Source organism: Macrobrachium nipponense, chromosome 41 (genome assembly GCF_015104395.2).
Source record: "Macrobrachium nipponense isolate FS-2020 chromosome 41, ASM1510439v2, whole genome shotgun sequence".
Classification (NCBI taxonomy): domain Eukaryota; kingdom Metazoa; phylum Arthropoda; class Malacostraca; order Decapoda; family Palaemonidae; genus Macrobrachium; species Macrobrachium nipponense.
Window position 1 is genome coordinate 13,520,767 of NC_061102.1, and position 20,000 is coordinate 13,540,766.

At 38.3% G+C, this 20,000-nt stretch overlaps 1 protein-coding gene across 1 annotated transcript in view; it reads right to left on the minus strand.

The window, feature by feature from the left end:
- Positions 1-20,000, minus strand: part of LOC135212523 (low-density lipoprotein receptor-related protein 2-like) — a 569,062-nt gene that overhangs the window by 111,066 nt on the left and 437,996 nt on the right. The window lies entirely within an intron of this gene.

Sequence of the window (20,000 nt, forward strand, 5' to 3'; positions counted from 1 at the left end):
TTTTACGTTGCACATAACCAGTGGTTACTCAGCAACGGGAACACCGGGCTTTACGTGAGGCATGAAAACGTAAAAAAAACAAATAAATAAATAAATAAATAAACACACACAATGGCAACATACTTTTGCACTAATAAAAACGAAGAGCTTCACAATCATAATGTACTCTGAACTGTGTAGAAAGCACTAAATAATCATGAAAAAATATGGAAACAAAACATTTTGTGTAAAAAAAAAAAACAATCGGCGAACCCTTATTCTTTTTCATAGTCAAACGAAAAACTGAATCCTGGATGAATGTGATCTGCATTTTTACATCGCTCCCTATGTAAATAGGAGTAATAAATTCGCCGAGAGAAAAAAAAAAGTTTTGAAAGAGTGAATTACAACAGATCTAACAACCCGCATCAGCATCCCTCGAGCACATAAATAATGTAATATATGTACATATTCTCCCAAAATGAATTACAACGCAAGCTCATTTGCATGAGCGTCGAAAGCAGAGTAAAGTGTTTACTGATAAAATATTTCCCTTACAGAGTTTATACTGCCCCCGGCTAAATACTTTCTTTTTAGGTTCTGCTTATTTATTTAACTATTTATTTATTTATTTATTTATTTTTTGGCTGGACACTAAAATGACAAAACGTTGTTGAGAGTGGACATAAAGAAGAAAAGAAGGATATAAAGACGAAAAGAAGGATATAAAGAGGAAAAAAGGATATAGAGGAAAAAAGGATATAAAGAGGAAAAAAAGGATATAAAGAGGAAAAAAGGATATAGAGGAAAATAGGATATAGAGGAAAAAAAGGATATAAAGAGGAAAAAAAGGATATAAAGAGGAAAAAAGGATATAAAGAGGAAAAAAGGATATAAAGAGGAAAAAAGGATATAAAAATGAAAAAAAGATATGAAGAGGAAAAAAAAGGAAGACAGTATCGAAAAAAGATATGACAGACTATAAAGAAGTTTTGGAAAAAACCTAGTTTTTCACCTCTTCAAATTACAACTATATTCTACATCTAAATATTGTAGCTGCTAAAACTAGAAAAAAAAAAAAAAAAAAAAACCGCAGTTGTAGCAGCTGCAGCAGCAGAAGTCCTCCATCATCAATGCAAACAATGCGAACAATCATAAGAATACTATTAAAAAATAATTACGTTAATCCGAGCACGCTTCCGCCTGATCTCATTACCAGAAAACAAGAACACACCGAATCCAATCAGGGAGCGACAAAAGAAAACAACGAAATAATGAGACCATAAACTTCAAAAAGCGATATCGAACTCCCTTCTAATTTCGCCGGGTCCGACTTAATGCGCTTCAGCGATCGGCCCCACGGAGCCATTCCACTCTCTCTCTCTCTCAGATGCGTTTCCAGTGATCCCAGCACCCTTGAGGAGCGAGTTCGTTTCTCAAAAAAGAAGAAAAAAAAAATCATTTGTATGCAAAACAATAACACCCACATTCAACCTTTGTTCCCGAAGGCACCCACTTTACATTGGGGCGATTTTCGTTTTAAAAACAAAATACTTGCATCCCTATACTGTACCATTAAGATGGAGTATGCAATTGGTACAGCTTCTTTGTCAGGGTAATTAACAGGAAATCACGATATCTAGATCTCTTTGTTACTTATCAGGTTTTATGTTTTTTTTATATTCCATTACCTAATTAGTTTTTCAACTAAAATACCAGTCAGCTGCTTACGCCTTTAGAATAAAAGCTGACTAAACATGAGTCAGTACACCTGAGAAACATTCCATTTACATAAAAATTTTAATATACAGTCGACAGCTAATGGCCAGACATTATAACCCTTGATTTATCTCACAATATCCCTGATTAGCAACACCTCCACTACACTATTAGTAATCTTATCAAATTCAGCTCCTTTAACAACCAAAACACAACCAATTCCAACTATTCCCTCGGGCACCACACTTCATTTCCCCCGCCACTTCTCGAAACAGCAGCAGCGACTAAAATATTCATTCAGTTAATATTTTCACTGTATTACTAATTCACTCATCCTCAAGTTTTCCCCGAAACGAAAACAAACTATTGTTTCCCCTCTCTTTCAGGGACGATGAATAATCGCATGAGAGGACGCGATCGGAGTCAAAAGGAAAGGGAACACTGACCAAGATCTACTAATGACCATATTCATAAGCTCTGAGCAATATTCTCTCTCTCTCTCTCTCTCTCTCTCTCTATTGGAATTAAGGCTCTAATAAAATATCTATGGTGATCTCTAAAGCAATGTCTGGGTGTTGGTTTGTACGTAAGGAGCTTTAGACGCGTTAAAAAATACACAGAATAAAACAAACTTATGAATGTGGCAGTGAGTAGTATGTTGTTTCCTCTCCAGGGCTACCAATATTAAGAGGAAAACAGCTTACTGTTGATACACGCGCGCATGGATATATGTATGTATGTATAATAAATAAATAAAATAAATAAATATATACATATATTCATATGCAAAAAAACTATAGAGTTCACTATAAAGTCCATGGGAAAAAAACTACCAAACACACAACTCACTTTTACATACCTAAGAAAAGACACACACACACACACACACACACACACAAAGGAGAGAGAAATGCCAGCATCACCTCTGGTTTCGTAAAGAAGTAAATGCATTCGCAATTGAACCACTTCAGGAAAGGTTTTCCTCACCCACCTGAGGGGAAACTTTCATTCCTTCCTCCCTTCAGGCTGTCTACAGCTTTTCCCGTCTCCTTTAACCTTACTTTCCATCAAAATGAGACTTCCCGGCTTTTATTATTTCCTTAAAATGGAAACAGATTCGATATTCAGTCCTGAAATTTTCGGTAACAGTTAAAATATTCGTAATGATGAGTGACAACTAAATTTTTTTTTTTCATGTGTTATAAAGAAAGTCGAGGCTGACGGTATTTCCCTCTTGCTGAAATGGGAGAAGAAATTGTCCCCATGACAACGCCCTCAGAGACTTCCCCCATGTGTACAGATACTTCCCAGGGCACCACCACAGCCTTTCTCGTTCCCAGGACACAGAAAGAAGAAACCCCATTAACGAAGACAAAGAGAAATGACATCAGACGAACGGATTTTCTATTGCACGAGAAATGAACGAGGGAAGACTGTCTCTACAGAGGCAGTTTTGAGCTTCGCGTTCATGAAAGGCACCGCAGACTGTGAAGAGGAGCAGCTGTGTTCCTCTCTCTCTCTCTCATCACACACGCAAACGCAACAACATACTTTTATACAAATATACTATAAAAAAAAGCCTGTACATTCTAACATTAAGATATTGGTAGCTTTTCTGGTATTCACTCATACATACCAACTACAAAAAGTTAATGTTTCTCTTTTATCGAACAGATTTTAAATACCGACAACAACAACCACCCCTCTCTCTCTCTCTCTCTCTCTCTCTCTCTCTCTCTCTCTCTCTCTCTCTCTCTCTCTCTCTCTCTCTCTCTGACACTAACATAACATACTTTTATACAAATATACTATAAAAAAAACTGTACATTCCAATATTAAGATATTGGCAGCTTCTCTTTTATTCACTCATACATACCAACTGCAACAAGTTAATATTTCTCTTTTATTGTACAGATTTTAAATAACAACAACCCTCCAATGCAAAGATCTTTCATGTTTATCAGGAAGATTTTTTTGAAGCTGAATGTCTGGAAAATCTAAAGACTAGTTTTTGTTGATAAACATTGCACAATTTGTAGAAGGTGGATGCAATATATAGTTTTAAAAAAGTATATGTCACTTGCGATCTACTAAACTTCACGGGTGTGACACAGAACCGATGGGAAAAGGCATTGTTACGGGGGGGAGCAACCGGAAGTGTGCCAACCCTTACCTGGCCTCCAAGCCGTTAAATTTCCCACATGGAATTGCGGGAGGCGGCAGTCAGCTAGCTTCACCTTTGCACCGCATATGGATTTGCTCCGTTTCTTTGCTTTCACCCCCCTTTAAAACCGAACTGCCCAATCCCCCCCACCCTCCCCCCCCCCCCCCCGCCCCCTATGGCTGCAACAGGAATCTGGCATACTGAAAGACCATCTACTATGCCCTTTTTGCGACAGCGATCCTATGAAGTTTTTTTTTTTGTTCTCTCTCTTTTTTGCTTTTGTTTTTTTGTTTACACAGAAGTGTCCCTTCAGAAGCATGATGGTGGGTAATCTTTTTCCCCATCTGGTACAGCGAGGGAGGGTCAAGGCTTCCTCTCTCTCTCTCTCTCTCTCTCTCTCTCTCTCTCTCTCTCTCTCTCAATAACTGTAACGTCAGTTAGAGAAAAAACTGTCATCTGGAGGATGGACGAACACTTTCATTCGGGTCTGTAGGTTCTCCAATATGCACCAATATTCCATATCTCGACTTTTATGTGCCGCAGAGAAAAGAAACGTAGCAGGAGGGGGCCAACATTTGAAAAACTGGTTGCATTTCAGATTTTGTGAAAAGCGGAGAGAATAAAATGATCGTCAAGAAAAGGATCTAGTTATCTTATGTGCCTTCAGGTGCTTGATTATTTTTACCGATAATCTTTATGCACATTTGCAAGGAAACCATTTTTATTCATACTGAACGACTGGTGGTTTGAAGAAAACAGGTAAGTAATCGCACATACACAAAAAACAGAAAAGCCACACTTTAAAAGCTAACAGATCTTGCATTGCATTAAATATCAACCAAACAGGTCAATAGTGAATCATTTAAAATATTAACATACTCAAACGTACTAACAACTGTAACTACCGCTTTTGCTCTATTGATTGGCAATTTAAAAGTGCTAAACTTATGCAAATGCAGCCTTTGCTCTATTGCTTGGCTGCTTACAAATTCTAACATTTACTCAATCGTCAGCTATTTAAAGGTATTAACATCTACAATGGTCGTCTGCTTCGCCATTGAAAAACAAAACCTCTGCAACTGCAGCCTTGAGACTTAACTACTACCTACTTTGCTTTAGAAGACCTGGCGGAGTTGTTCAAATTCAAGACAAGAGTCAGTGTAAGCAGGGTATGAATAAATCAAATACTTGTAAACCTAGTGCAGAATTTCACTTGGGGCTCTTGGAGTCGCATAGCGTTGAAGACGACGACTAACTTGGAACAGAATTTGTAGCTCAAATGATTAACTTTTAAGACTTGCGAAACTAGTTGCATTTCCCCATTTCATCATCTCAAACTATTCAAGAACGGAGGTGATATTATACAGGTCTAGGAATGGGGGCCTTGAGTTGACGCTCGCATGGAATTGGTGCTCTTGGAATTCACCATTCCGCCTCATTAATCAATAAGGACAATATAATCCTAGAAGGGCTTTGTGTGTGTGAGAGAGAGAGAGAGAGAGAGAGAGAGAGAGAGAATCGGTACCTAGGCAATTCATAGGGGCTAATGGACCATTGAAAACCATATCAACCACATTCCTGACAAACAGGAGGCAAAGCTGAAATGTAACCAACCGAACCTAACTGAACAGCGTTCGTCTCGACAACTGCACCACCGCCAAACGGGAAAGAGGCATCACTGATGTTTAGATGAACATAAAGGGGGAAGGATTAGCAAGATAGGGAGGAGGAGGAGGAGGAAGGAGGTACGGAAAAGGAAGGGAAGGGGGAATGGGCCATTATATCGAATCTGAATGCCAGGTTATTCAGGAGTCCCCCAGTGCCATTAAGAGGTACTCGACTTACAGGTTACTCGGGAGGGGTGGAAGGGGGGGGGGGGGGGGTGGGGGGGGGGGGGGGGGGATGTTGTTTCCTTCACTGGGTACAGCAGCGGTTCCCGTCCTATTTCCTACAGCAAATTTCTACTTAACCTTATCACGATCGCCAAAGCCATTCAAGAGTATTCAACCTACAGACAGGAATAGGATTTTTCATTCTCAATATTATTCGATGAAAAGTGAAGTTAGTGATTTTACGAATAATTTCATAAGCCAGATTTCAACAATGAATATGAAGACGACAGCAACCATATTCTTAGAACGCCCTTCTTCCCCCAAAGGCTTTTCTTCTCGGTACCTGCACCAAAGTCGTCTAAAAGTTCGGCCTATATCTCCTCACAGCAGTAAGAAAGTCCTCCATCCTCCTCCTCCTCCTCCTCCTCCTCCTCTCGCGATCCCCCAAAAGCTTCAGGTTAGCGTTCTCTTGCAAAATCCAGTCGTGCGTCGATTCAGTTCAAGATGGCGGTGGTTCAACCCAGAGAGCAAATCCTTCAGGAACATTGAGAACTTCTGCTTGGAAAGTTAAAAACAATTTCCTTATACAAATACTAAAAGAAAAAAAATAGCCTGCAAGCATGAACGATGGGTATCTTGCGCATGTGTCTAGTTCCACTTCTATAACAAAAAAAAAAAAAAAAAAAAAAAAAAAAAAAAAAAAAAAAAAAAACCAAAGTCCAATCAGGTAACTGTATTTACAATGCACACTTCCGTCAAGCAGGAAGCCAGTATAATAAGCAAAAAAGGTCATGAGAGAGAGAGAGAGAGAGAGAGAGAGAGAGAGAGAGAGAGAGAGAGAGAGAGAGAGAGAGAGAGAGTCTCTCTCTCTACGCATTTTCAAGGCTATCAAAAGAACTTCAACTGTATAGACTGCCATTTTATATCATTCAATTTAAACTTTCGTTACTTCCCACTGTAAAAAAAACACACACACACACTAAAGTTTAAATGATTAAACTCTCCCCCCACCCCCCCCCACCACAAAAAAAATAAACTCTGCCCATTTCCATATTTTTGTAAAAGGTGAGAGAGTACGAACAGTGTTATTCGAGTATAAAAGAAGGTGACGGCAAAGGAAGGGAATACACGACTTCTGACCTAAACACGTACAGAGCAAAATCCGCAAGAAAAGAGGGAGGTGGGGGAGGGGGGTGAAGGGGGGAAATAAAACCCAAACCCGTAATGGAAACGAAGCCGTGGCCATGGATGCAGAGATCGGAACGCGGGGAAAGAAGATGCCGGGCAAGATTCCTCCCCTGGATCCAGAAGATCCACTTCTCCGGCTGAGGGTCTAGGAGACTTGAATCCCCAATGGCTCATGAGCACGATAATGCCGCCCTTCGTAAACCTGGGATCGTCCAGATTGTCCTACGGCTTAAACGGATCTGCTTACTTCCTGATGGCGTGTACACACACACACACACACACACAAGGCCTTTGCAAGGAATGGCGGACACGTTCGAATGCTCTAAGGAGACAATGTGTGATGTCAAGGTATCCGAATGGGTGTCAGCTAGCTTTATTCAACGCCATTTTCAAGTAAATTCTTTTTCATGACTGTTATTTGTCAGTTAATTAATTACAGTGTTCATGATTAAACTATTAAGTGTCCATTCAATGATATATATAATTTTGTAATCTGCGATGCATCTGAACTATATATTCCTAAAAGTGACAAGATTTATTTTCCAAGGAGACACGATGCTCGTCAACGACAATTATTAATTAATTATCACTACTAAGCCATTACAGACGTTAACGTTGCCGTTAAATCTAAAGAACGTAAAACCTCGCAAAGTTCTGGAGAACGTCTTCAACGCATAAAACAAAAACCGTAAGGACCAAAATAACCGCAAACCTAAAGAATTTGCAAAACATGAACAAGGTTATCTGATGAATATTCACATAATTAAAAAAAAAAAAAAAGAATCCATGCACAAGCAAATACAGGGAAGAACGTGTCATTTTCGTACACAATGATGTATTATGATAACATTACGTGATGAACTCTGATAAACTCAACCCAGAAGCAGTCGCAAAACAATTCCTCTCTCTCTCTCTCTCGAGACATTTTTAGAGGGATGCACAACTGACATCACACGACTGCTATCATCATTACCTGTTACCTCATTATTCTGACAAAGGAGCAGAAGCTCCACACACACACACACACACACACTCATTAACCTTTTGTTAATTAGCAGCTCATTAAGTCGAAAAAGGAAGGTCATTCAGGCTCAATTAACTTCCGCGCGTCCATTCAGTCACGATCACTTACTAATTATATATCTATAAAATCAGACGCACGCATAAATACATTTTAGTTGAAAAGCTTTACTGTCGTGTCTTTATTAAATATTAAAGATATTAAAGTTGATCAAGTAACAAAGTTTATCATTTTCGATACATTATCTAAAAAAAATGTTTAGTATGATTTGTGAAATAGATGAATACCTTAAGATATCTATAAAAAAATCATGAAATCTTCCAAATAAAACAAAGACTAGGGAGTTTTCGGCGTCTCCTTCATATATGAGATAAAAAAATGTAAATAAAAAAAAAAGCTTGAACCATACATATGGTACTAACATTCTAAACTCGGAAAAAAAAAAAACTCCCTTTTCACTTTCTCAATTTTATTTCTTAATAATTAACGGGTAAATCGTCACTCAGTAGAACCCCATAAACTGCTTCCTCGCGGACTAAGAGCGTGTCGGTGTTTTTATACTTAACACTCATTTTACCGATATACAGAATCAATTACAAACTCCAAACGCCGAAAAAATCCAAGGCATGAGCTGCCTGATCCATAAAAATAAAGTGCGTATTATATGCCTGTGGTTTGAACTTCTTTCAAAAATTTTCTCGATAGCCTCTGTCTGCAGGACTTTTTTTTTTTTTTTTTTTTTTTTTTTTTTTTTTTTTTTGTGTGTCTTCCAGCCCCTCTCTCCTCTCTCTCTCTCTTCTCTTTCCGAGAACTATTCTCTCGCAGCCTGCAAAAGGGGGTATCTACTACTACTACACTTCCATGGAGGAAACGTGATCAGCGTCCATAGCTTTTGTCAGAGTCTCGCCTCAGCCCTCCCCCCACCCCCAACCACCCCCCGCCCCGCTCCTAACCCACATCCAACCAACCCCAAAGTCTTCTTTGCTATCGCCCCTTCTTCTCTATACTCTAGTATACCAATTTCCTCTAATAGCAAAGGTCAGTTTAAAGGCCCAACTTTAATTGTAGAGTACAAATATGGCTCCCTTGTGGCTCCAGAGTAAAAAGTACCTGAGAATCATCGTCGAAACGCTTTGAAAAAATTTAAGCGCAAACTTTAATTTTCACCAAACGAGATTTTTTAATGGTACAATTCATTCATATACCATCAATAGCAATGGCTTTCCTTAAATAAAATTGCCCTGAAGGTTATGCTTAATAATAAATGGAAAATTGAAGTTTACGCTCAGTAATAAATGGAATGTAAGTGTATATCACAATGGCTGAATTACTTGTAACTTTTCAGTTGTTGAGATTACGTAACGGCAAAATTTTCATGAAAACCAACAGGCCGCAATATTCACATAGCAAAGTAGTAAATCAATTCATTAAAAAAGAAGAAAATAATTCTATGGATAAATCAAACACAGAAAATCAAACCTCGCATCACTTTGGTGAGTCAATCATGAACTTGACCCAACAAACAATCAGTAATCCCAAAAAAACAGAAAGAGAGTGTCTTTCAGAGTTGGAGTAATTATACACTTGAAGAAATAAATTACAAAAAAATTTAAATTACAATTACTTAAATTCAATTACAATTACAAAGGATTTGGGCGCGAGAGTAACTCAGATCTCTGGCCCAGTTAACAGTTTATTGAGGCGAGCAGTGCAGGTGATATTAAAACGGTATTTATTAGCACAAGTTGGGAAACACTTGGATTATGGATTATATATTTATTATTATTATTATTATCATTATTATTATTATTATTATTATAATTTTTTAAAGTCTGGCGACATTTCCACACCTCAGCATCTGCGCAGAAACAATGAACAGAACCCTACAAACAAAAAGGCAACACATTGCGTCATCGAAAGTTCTGAACACCGAAGAACCCATTTATCACAATAACAGCAAACATTAGAAAAAAAAAAAAGAAACCAATGGCGCTACGTAGCTTGAGCGCTTCGAGCTATGTCCAATAAAACAGTTTCATTATATAATAATAATAATAATAATAATAATAATAATAATAATAATAATAATAATAATAATAATAACTTTCCTCTATTACAGAACGTTTGACATTTAAGCTCCAGATTCAAATAAATACTTACTCCGAGAAAAGTAGTTGTTTTCAACAAACAACGTAGCTCTGGAAGAGAGAGAGAGAGAGAGAGAGAGAGACTAACATTTGCAGCGTAGGTTGCTTTTCCTTCGTGATAAATTGGTAATATTTACAATATTACGTAACTACAGAAAATATAAAACAATTGCCGTAAAAATTTTAGTATTCGTTTAAAGGATTCAGGAAACAAAACTCTCTCTCTCTCTCTCTCAAAAGAGGGGGGGGGGAGAGAGAGAGAAGTAAATGGAATGGAGTGCAGGAGTCCTGGGGATTTAGGAGCACGACGAGGCTTCTCGAAGGGAGAAGGTGGTCAACGAGGATTTGTTGAGGGAGAAGATAGGATCTCATCTGGATATTGGCCCTCTGCCATCTGTGCACGACGGTGAGACAAACACTCACACAAAGGAAGGAAGGGAGGGAGGGAGGGAGGGGGGAGAGCTGACCTCCCTTTGAATTACTGCATTTGATACCAGTGACATTTCTGAAAACTTTTACTGATTGAAGTTTATAGAAAAAGGAGAGGATTTTAAGGGATTTTGTGAAACAATCAAAGGGAGGGAGGGAGGGAGGAGGGAGGAAGGAGGGAGGAGGGAGGGAGGGATGGGAGAAAGGGAGGAGGGATCACCACCCTTTAAATTTACTGTATTTGATGATACCAGTGGAACATTTCTGAAAAATTTTTACTAATTGAAGATTATAACAAAGAGAGGTTTTTTTTAAAAGGATTTTGTGAAACAATCAAAGGGAGGGAGGGAAAGGGGAAGGGGGGAGGGAGGGGGGCTCACTTCCCTTTAAATTATTGTATTTGATACCAGTGACATTTCAGAAAACTTTTACTAATTGAAGTTATAGAAAAAGTTTTTATTTTTTATTTTAAGGGACTTTGTGAAAAGAAGAAAAAAATCAAATCCCTTTAAATTGTCTTTGATACAAGTGACATTTCTGAAAACTTTTACCAATTGAAGTTATAGAAAAAAGAGAAGGTTTTTTTTTTTTAAGGGATTTTTGTGGAAAAAAAAAAAATTCAAACTGACAAACCACCTACCTGACTTCCCAATTCAAATCAACAAATCAAAACGCACGGCAACTAAATTATTTTAATGCAATTCTTTCTCCTACCTCCCCCCCCTCCAAAAAAAAAAAAAAAAAAAAAAAAACCAATCCCTTACAGTTTCACTAATCAAGTGCGCAGAATTCAATTTCAAATCTCTATTATGAATATACGCTAACCCATGACTGCAATAACTCCGAAGTCTCCTATCAAATATACATTTGGATGTTTCAGGAGTTTCATGATTACAGAGCGAAATGTGACATGGATGCGAGAATACTTTGCCGTTATTAAGCTCCCGACTATAATTACATTTCATGCATAAATTAATCTGCCGGATTTAAATCATTTTAAAAGCAGATGCCGCTATAAACTCACTATATCCACCTCGTTGCGGGAAACTAAATTATGAAACGCCTAACATAATATTCCCATCAGGCTGCTTTTTGTGAGAGAGAGAGAGAGAGAGAAGTTCAGAGAGAGAGAGAGAGAGACGTTGTTGAAGAACAAGACTATTTACACTTGGTACAGAGAGAGAGAGAGAGAGAGAGAGAGAGATTGTTGAAGAACAAGACTATTTACACTTGGTATAGAGAGAGAGAGAGAGAGAGAGAGAGAGAGAGAGAGAGAGAGAGAGAGAGAGAGAGAGAGAGACTTGAAGAAAAATACGATCAAGTACTCTTGGTATCAAGAATCAAAAGGATTGCAATCAGACTAGAAATAAAAAAAATAAAAAAACTTTATGTCCAAAAATTGTAGAACTTTATCTAATTTGAGCACTGACAACCATCATGAAATCCCTTTCTCGCAAGGCGGGAAAGATGAGGTAATTATACATATTCCACTAGAAACACCCACTTTTGCATTCCTAAAAAAAAATCACCTTTTGTATTTTATGATATGAAAACGATACACGTCATAATTAAAACGTTATTGCAGTTTTTTTTTTTAAAGTTTACTGAATACTTATATCTATAATCTTAACAGAACAGCTTGATTGGTTTCAATTCCTTTATAAGTAAACTCTCAAATTCCTTCATAAGTAAACGCTCAAATTCCTTCATAAGTACACCATCAAATTCCTTCATAAGTAAACTCTCAACCGTTATGTTCAATCACTGTGCTATGTTTGTCTTCGTAATCAAGCGGTAGTTTAACTTTCCATATTGATACATATTGGAATGTAATCTAGTAATCTCTCTCTCTCTCTCTCTCTCTCTCTCTCTGGCCTTATCAGAATCGAGGGCAAACACGCTGTGCAAACCGACTCTAATACTCGTATGTCTCTCTTGCGAAACGTCCGTCTAAGATTCAGTTCCCTGAATTCCCTCCGGCAGTTCTTGGTCGAGAAATATCAGCCCTTGCTCAAACACAATTAATATCAAGCTGCCAATAACGGCGAGAAATCGCCGACTCTGGAGAGGCACGAGCTGATATTATTTCTTTATGAGTAGATTATAATCTCCTCGGATCGTTCCAGTAACCTGATGCGAGACATTCAAAGAGCCCGTGCCAGCACACAGCTGGCTCGATCTAGCTACTGATGCGAGATAATATTAATATAGCATTTTCGTGGCGATAAATGTCAGTGCATTATTTATTAATAATCATAGTAGATGAAACCCATTCACTCGGAACAAGCCCACCACATGTGCCACCGACTTGAAATTCAAACTTCCAAAGAATGTTGGTTTCAACCTCCCACCGCAGACCCCACACTGCAGCAGCAGTAGCTGATCACGATACGGAGCCAGTGATTTTTCATCGCCCTGGGAGAGTCGCGAACCTGCGACATCTGAGTGGCATACCACGACACTAACGAGTACACCAGCGGATCAATGCATACAAAAAGGACTCTGCATTGATGCTGTACATCAAATGTTTTCTGCTGAATTTCGGGATAAATCTCTCTCTCTCTCTCTCTCTCTCTCCTGATCTACCACTATCTTTATATCTCCCTATATGACCATCTCGAGAAAAACCATCCACCAACTTTGTCCATTAGTTTAGTGCTAATTGCACAAGTTGCGAGTTAACCAGGAGTGGCGAAAGAATGACGCTGGTCAAAGCGTGTCGTAATTGTACGGCAATTCTCATTCCTTATTTTCCAGGGAGACGATGATGTGAGGTTCACTTCGCTCGCCCTCACCAACTTTTGAAATGGATGATGATATATGCAAGATTTATTAACGAGGTCGCGTTGCAGAAAGCAGGTCTTTGCAGTAATCAACCGAATGTTTCTTCCATAGATTAGTAATTGCCAGAAAATCTACGAAGAAATTTTGATGCATTGTAAACACAAGCGTGCATATGTATGTATTTACGTATGTATGTATGTATGTATGTATGTATGAACTGAATCACAAACATATGGGGCGTGATGAATACATTTAAATGAAAGCAAATGCCACGAAGGAGAGTTAAACAGCGGAGTGGTACTATAGGCCTTTCGACTTACTGTTATTTACTTTGCTAGGTAAAGGACACTGAGTCGAAAGGCCTAGCACCACTCTATATATATATATATATATATATATATATATATATATATATATAGTATATATATATATATATAATATTCCGAGTCAGGCTGCATTTTCATTATAATCCGATCACGAACTTTAAGAGATACAAGAACGCTTAAAGAACACGATGAAACTGAGAAAAAGATTATACCTAGCGACCTCATATAGGAGTGCCATAGCAGATTTCCAATTCTATAACAGTAGTAAAAGTTCAAGCGCATTGTACATATTATTACCTAACAAAGCATACATACGGTTAATAGGAATATTATTTACTGAAATGAGAGAGAACAATGTTATCAGCTCTTAAAAGTTCATCAAAAGATTGCAATAGCACACACCACCACGATAGGAGCAAAATAGGCTGAGAGAGAGAGAGAGAGAGAGAGAGAGAGAGAGAGAGAGAGAAATTCCAATTACTTCTGCCGGAATGTCGTCGTCTTTTCATCCACGGGAGAACCAGAAGACAAGTTCCATTGAATTTCAAATGACTTTTCTGAAGTATTGCTTCACTTGCTTTTTCTTATCCCGCCAAAGACACGCCCACTCCTTCCCTGCCCTTATACCCAAGGTGGGTAGTGGGAGGGAGGGGGTATCTAAAGCTTCAAAATTCATCCCGTCCCCGGCTTCCATCTGCGGTCTGATTGGAACTCGAAGAAGCTTTGAACCCAAAAAGACAGACAGGGGTCCTCCACCCCAAAAGCTGCCTCTCCGGATTTTTTTTTTTTTTTTTTACCCCCTTCCCCAGGTCTTAAGCCCATTTGAAATGGAAACGCTTTGGCCACAACATTATCATTATATAATTTTTTTTTTTTTTCTTAACTTCTCCACGGTTTTGTCGCCAGTGAGAAATTTCTATTGATACAAATATCTTCCTATTTTTAAGGACGATCTCTCACGACTATTATTCGACCTGTAATGATGTAATTCATATTATATCCGACCTTTAACAATGAAATTCATATCATATCCGACCTTTCATAGTGAAATTCATATTATATCCGACCTTCAATAATGAAATTCATATCATATCCGACCTTTAACAATGAAATTCGTATCATATCCGACCTTTAATAATGAAATTTATATTATAACCGACCTTTGATAATGAAATTCATACTATATCCGACCTTTAATAATGAAATTCATATCATATCCGACCTTCAACAATGAAATTCAAATATCCGACTTCTAATAATGAAATTCATATTATATCCGGCCTTTAACAATGAAATTCACATCATATCCGACCTTTAATAATGAAATTCATATGAAACACACACTCGAACACACACCCCTTCCTCAAAGACTCCCAGAGATCAATCTCGCATTTATCCCCGGGGCTCTTCTCTTCCTTCCTTGCAGATCTATGAATGGCTAAAAGTTTTAATTAGGAAGAAAGTTAATGACATGGACGCTCTCCCCGCTATTCATCTTCCCAAACTCGCACCTAAGAACAGCCCGACCATACTAATGAAAACTGGGCGAAACTCGACAATCTTTTCCACTTCCTACCGAACAACAATATTCCTAATTGAATTATCCACAGCAACATAATGATGTTAAAACTCCAGACTCCTAATTAAGGACTAATTATGCAACCTGTATGAATGACTCGGTAATTGAGAAAAATCTACTTCACTCGAGTTGAATTTCTTGTCTTTTTCTTTTCCTCAGATGTTCCCCTCGCTCATATATCATAGGAGGTTTAACTGTCTATGCTTTTGTGAAAGGGTCAATTAATATACATTAATAAAAATACAAGCTAGCATTCACATTACTGAAAGTAGTTCTGCTGTAATATGCTTCGTAAATGTGGAGAAGTGGGTTGAGTTGAATATAAAATTTAGGCCAAAGGCCAAGCACTGCGACCTACAAGGTCATTCAGCGCTGAAATGGAAATTGTCAGTAAAAGGTTTGAAAGGTGTAACAGGAGGAAAACCTCAAAGCAGTTGCACTATGAATCAAGTGTTAGGAGAGGGTGGAAAGTAAGATGAAGAAAGAGAATATGAAAGGAGGAACAGTAAAAGGAACGAAAGTGGTTGCAGCTATGGGCCGAAGGCACGCTGCGAAAAACCTTAAGTAATGCCTACAGTGCACCGCATAAGGTCCACTGACAGCCCTACCCCCTCCCCCTACGGGGGTGGAGAAGTGGGGAGCTGAATTGTATTCATAAACAGTATGAATTTCTGGAAGACTGGAATCGGCCATCGCCAGTAAAACGCAGAATATGATTCCATCTCAGGGTACCACTGGAAATCTGACCACACAGACGTAAATTCTTATCAAACACCTGTGTTATATACAAAAACTACAGTCACCCACTTTCTTTCCACATCTTCTAGCGATCAGGTTGCAGTGTTATCGGGCGAAATATTGGGCTAGAGGCCTGTATACTTTACATACTTCTAGGTTTATGCTTGAAGGTTTCAGTACATATATCTAGCCCCACTACAACGTAATAATAACTTTAACAACAGAATAATAATAATAATAATAATAATAATAATAATAATAATAATAATAATAATAATAATAATAATAATAATAATAATAATAATAATAATAATTACTTTCCTAAACAAAAATTTAATGCTGCCTCTTCAGCTGTGAAGGAAATGTTGCAATGGAAAATCTCTTCTGAACTGAAAGATGCAACAAGGAAATGGTTAACTATTTCGACTTTGCTTTTACAATTTCCGTCTTTCTCGGACAGAAGAAATCTGATATAAGATAAGCTCTTTAGAAAGTGTTGGCAGACATATTTCTCTGTCCACAGGGACAACACCCTAATTAATCTAACAGGGCAGTGTACCAATAATTAGTTTACCAATGTGTGCTAAATAGCCATTTGTTAACATAATTCTAAACAGGCGATGCTTACTTTGGCAGATGGACGATGCGTGTAGCATGAACTTTCGACTTTTTGCTTCGGGAACCAACCATATCCAGCGCCAGTTACAGTGTATATATGGACACGTATACAATGTAAACAACTACCTATGTGTTCCTAGGACGTGACGTCCTCCCAACGCGCGCGTAATTAAAGCGGAGACCCGAATAACATGAATCGCAGAACTCAATCAGCAAACCAAATATCGTCGTCGTCTGTGTGATCCTGACTTTAATAAACAGAAATACTACTCGCTCGTAGATTGCTACTGAATGACGGACGCTTCATCCTGATTTATTTTTTTGTGGCCATTTTGAGTAAATAAAACACCAGGACGCTGCCCTAATTAGTAACCATTTGAGAGTTTCTACATATGAACGTTCAAACACAAATATATGAATAATTGCAGCAGATGAAGACTGATTAACTTCATAAATATTGTTCATACATACATTCATCCTGAATTATTATTATTATTACTTTTTTTGTTATTTTGAAGGAAAAACACCGGGACGCTGCCCTAATTAGTAACCATGTGAGAGTTTCTACATATTTACGTTCATACCCAAATACGTAAATAATTTTAGCAGATGAGGACTGATTAACTTCATAAATATTGTTCATACATTATCTTTATTCGCGAGCAGACAACGTTATCATTACGAATATTCTTATACTCACGCAAGCAGCGTAGGTTAATCATCTACGGACTGTACGATTGATTTTCTGAATTTAGGCCGTCAAGCCAACATGGAAAGGAAGTGTAGAGAACGTTGCATTTATTGATGCTGTAACTTGTAACTTCTTTGAGTACTAGTTTCAGTCATCGTCGAACCATATGACGTCAGAATACAAATTGCCATTCGTTGACCGACGTTTCCAAAGCGGTCACTTTTATATGTATATGTATATGTATATGTATATATGTATATATATATATATATATGTATATATATATTATATATATATATATATATATATATATATATATATACATACACGTACACACAAATACACCGAAGTCACTCGGACATTTCACAGCCAGCACCATAGTACATGATTAATAACACAACCAATCAAGCTTTATGCGTTTAATTACTTGATATATTTACAAAGGGGCTCGAGTCGCGTAATATATTTCAATTGCTGACGCCAAAATATCAAACGCCAATTTTTTCGTTTCAAACTGATACCGGCCGATGATGGTATTATTACAAAGGCCTGGAAGCTGGACGAGCCATGGAAATGATTAAAGCGGTGCAACCATATGTCAATCAGCTCGAACAGCCACCCAGCGCCATTCCGGCCTAATGAACTGTTATTGAAATGGCCGGCGTCTCGTTTTTGTTGGTCAAATAAGCTTGCTTTATAATAACGTTCGTGGTCAAGATAGCGAAGTCGTCCGGTTTCAAAAGACTGTTAAGGCCCCCATACACTGAACTATTGTCTGAACGATTGTCGTTATCAACCCCCCCAAACCCCCACCCCACACAAACACACACTATTCATACAGTACGAACGATCTCCGCACCGATTTCAGTCTGAACAAAGATTTTGTCTCGAGAAGACATGGCATCATCTCTAATCGTTATATCAGCAGACAAAACCATAACATTGAACAGTGTGTATGACAGACTTAATTCGCAGACAGCATCCTGGTCGTGACAGATTCCCGCTGAGATCGTTCAGACACGAGGCTCCGCCCACTTTTGCATTCAGACAAGCCCAAACACAGTGTTTTTACGAACATACAGACAGTCGTTCAGTGTCTGGGGGCCTTTAGGATAACGCGACTCCTGTTGAAGAATCAACTTAACAGTTAACTACAGAAGCAATCAGATGTATACAAGGCGCAAGTCACATTGTTATGGTTTTTATTTCCTGATACACCTACTCACTCGCTATGGTCTAACAAGCATGCCACAGAACGCGGGCTTCTAACCAAATATAAGCTGAACAAACAATATATTTGCAATCATTCTTCACATATCAACAAGAAGCTAGACAGCTACCTAAGGTTTTCGGAAGCACAGAGTCATTACCCTGCAATATTACCACCTAGTTTTTCATGGCGTAATAAGTTAACTCTTTTCTAAGGTTTATAAAAACAAGCAACTCATTAACTAACAGAGTTGTCTCTATTATTCTAATGAAGCCGATTTTAGTTGAGCTGACAGAAACACTCGCTAATTTCGATCTCATGAACAGATGTCACTAGAGTTACCAAAACCAAAAGTATATAGGGTGGTAAAACTACAAATATTTATACTCTTAATGACACCATACTCTTCTCCCGATGCTACATTTGAAAGTGAACAGTTAATTAAGCACCAAAAACAGAAACAGATTTTGCTAAATTTCTTGAAGTACAGACGCATCATATTACGATATATAAGTAGTACTACCTACCTTTCCTAAGTACCTATTCCACGTTACTTTTTAATCAGCGCTCAACCTTGTCGTTAACTCCAAAGGTCGATATATAAAGGCGCTTCCTTCTGAAGTGAAGGAATCAATGGTGTTCCTTTGAAACGAGTAATACAAAATAATAAATCGTTTTGAAAATATTATGACAGAAAGTTTACATCTGTTTGTTTGCCTAGAACTCAACTTTCTCCATTATTTCATTAATCTACATAGGGGTACGTTTACCGAGTCCACAAAATTCAAACGTTCTCCAGGTTTATAGAGTATACGCCTGCATTCGAAACCTTCCACACTTCAAACTATAAATCAGCGCCACGCTCAAAAAGTCAGAAAGGGAGCAAAATCCCTCTGTAATCAGCGGTATAATTTCGTATAATTATCTGAGCAAATTATATGACCTTTCAAATCATGATGTTTACGGGTTATCATTTACGAAATTATTGAGGCCTGAAATTACTCTGCTACGCTGTGTGTGTGTGTGTGTGTTTCTTTTCCGTGTATGTGACCTAACTCCCACTCAAGAGTCACCTACTTGAGAGAGAGAGAGAGAGAGAGAATCCTCTCCATGACGACATACGACTCATGAGAAGGCGATGCGATGATGTTCAAACAGATACCCCGATGGGAAGAAAGAGAGCAGCAATCCCCTCTTGACCTGGTCTTTCTTCAGCTCAAGAGACCGAGGCTCCTGGTCCTTAAGAGATACGGGCGATAAAGCGCTCCTGACGTTCAAAGCACAAGGCTGGGTCAAGGGCAATTGGAAAGGGGGGGGCATGTAATATTTCAAATGAATTGCAAGATCCTTTGGATCAAATAACCTTGATGCATTCAGCCTTTTATATGTTTTTCTAAAGTTCCAAGACCATCGACCTAAACTCATATGACTGCATTGTTTCTACGTCATTTTAAAAATAAACGTGCCATTAGCACTTGCAAACAAATGTCCCGACCCCGACTGTGCATTGGGGAATCCCTGTGCAACAAGACCTCCCCCGCCCCTCTCTCCAGAGATGCCAAATCCGCCTAGAAC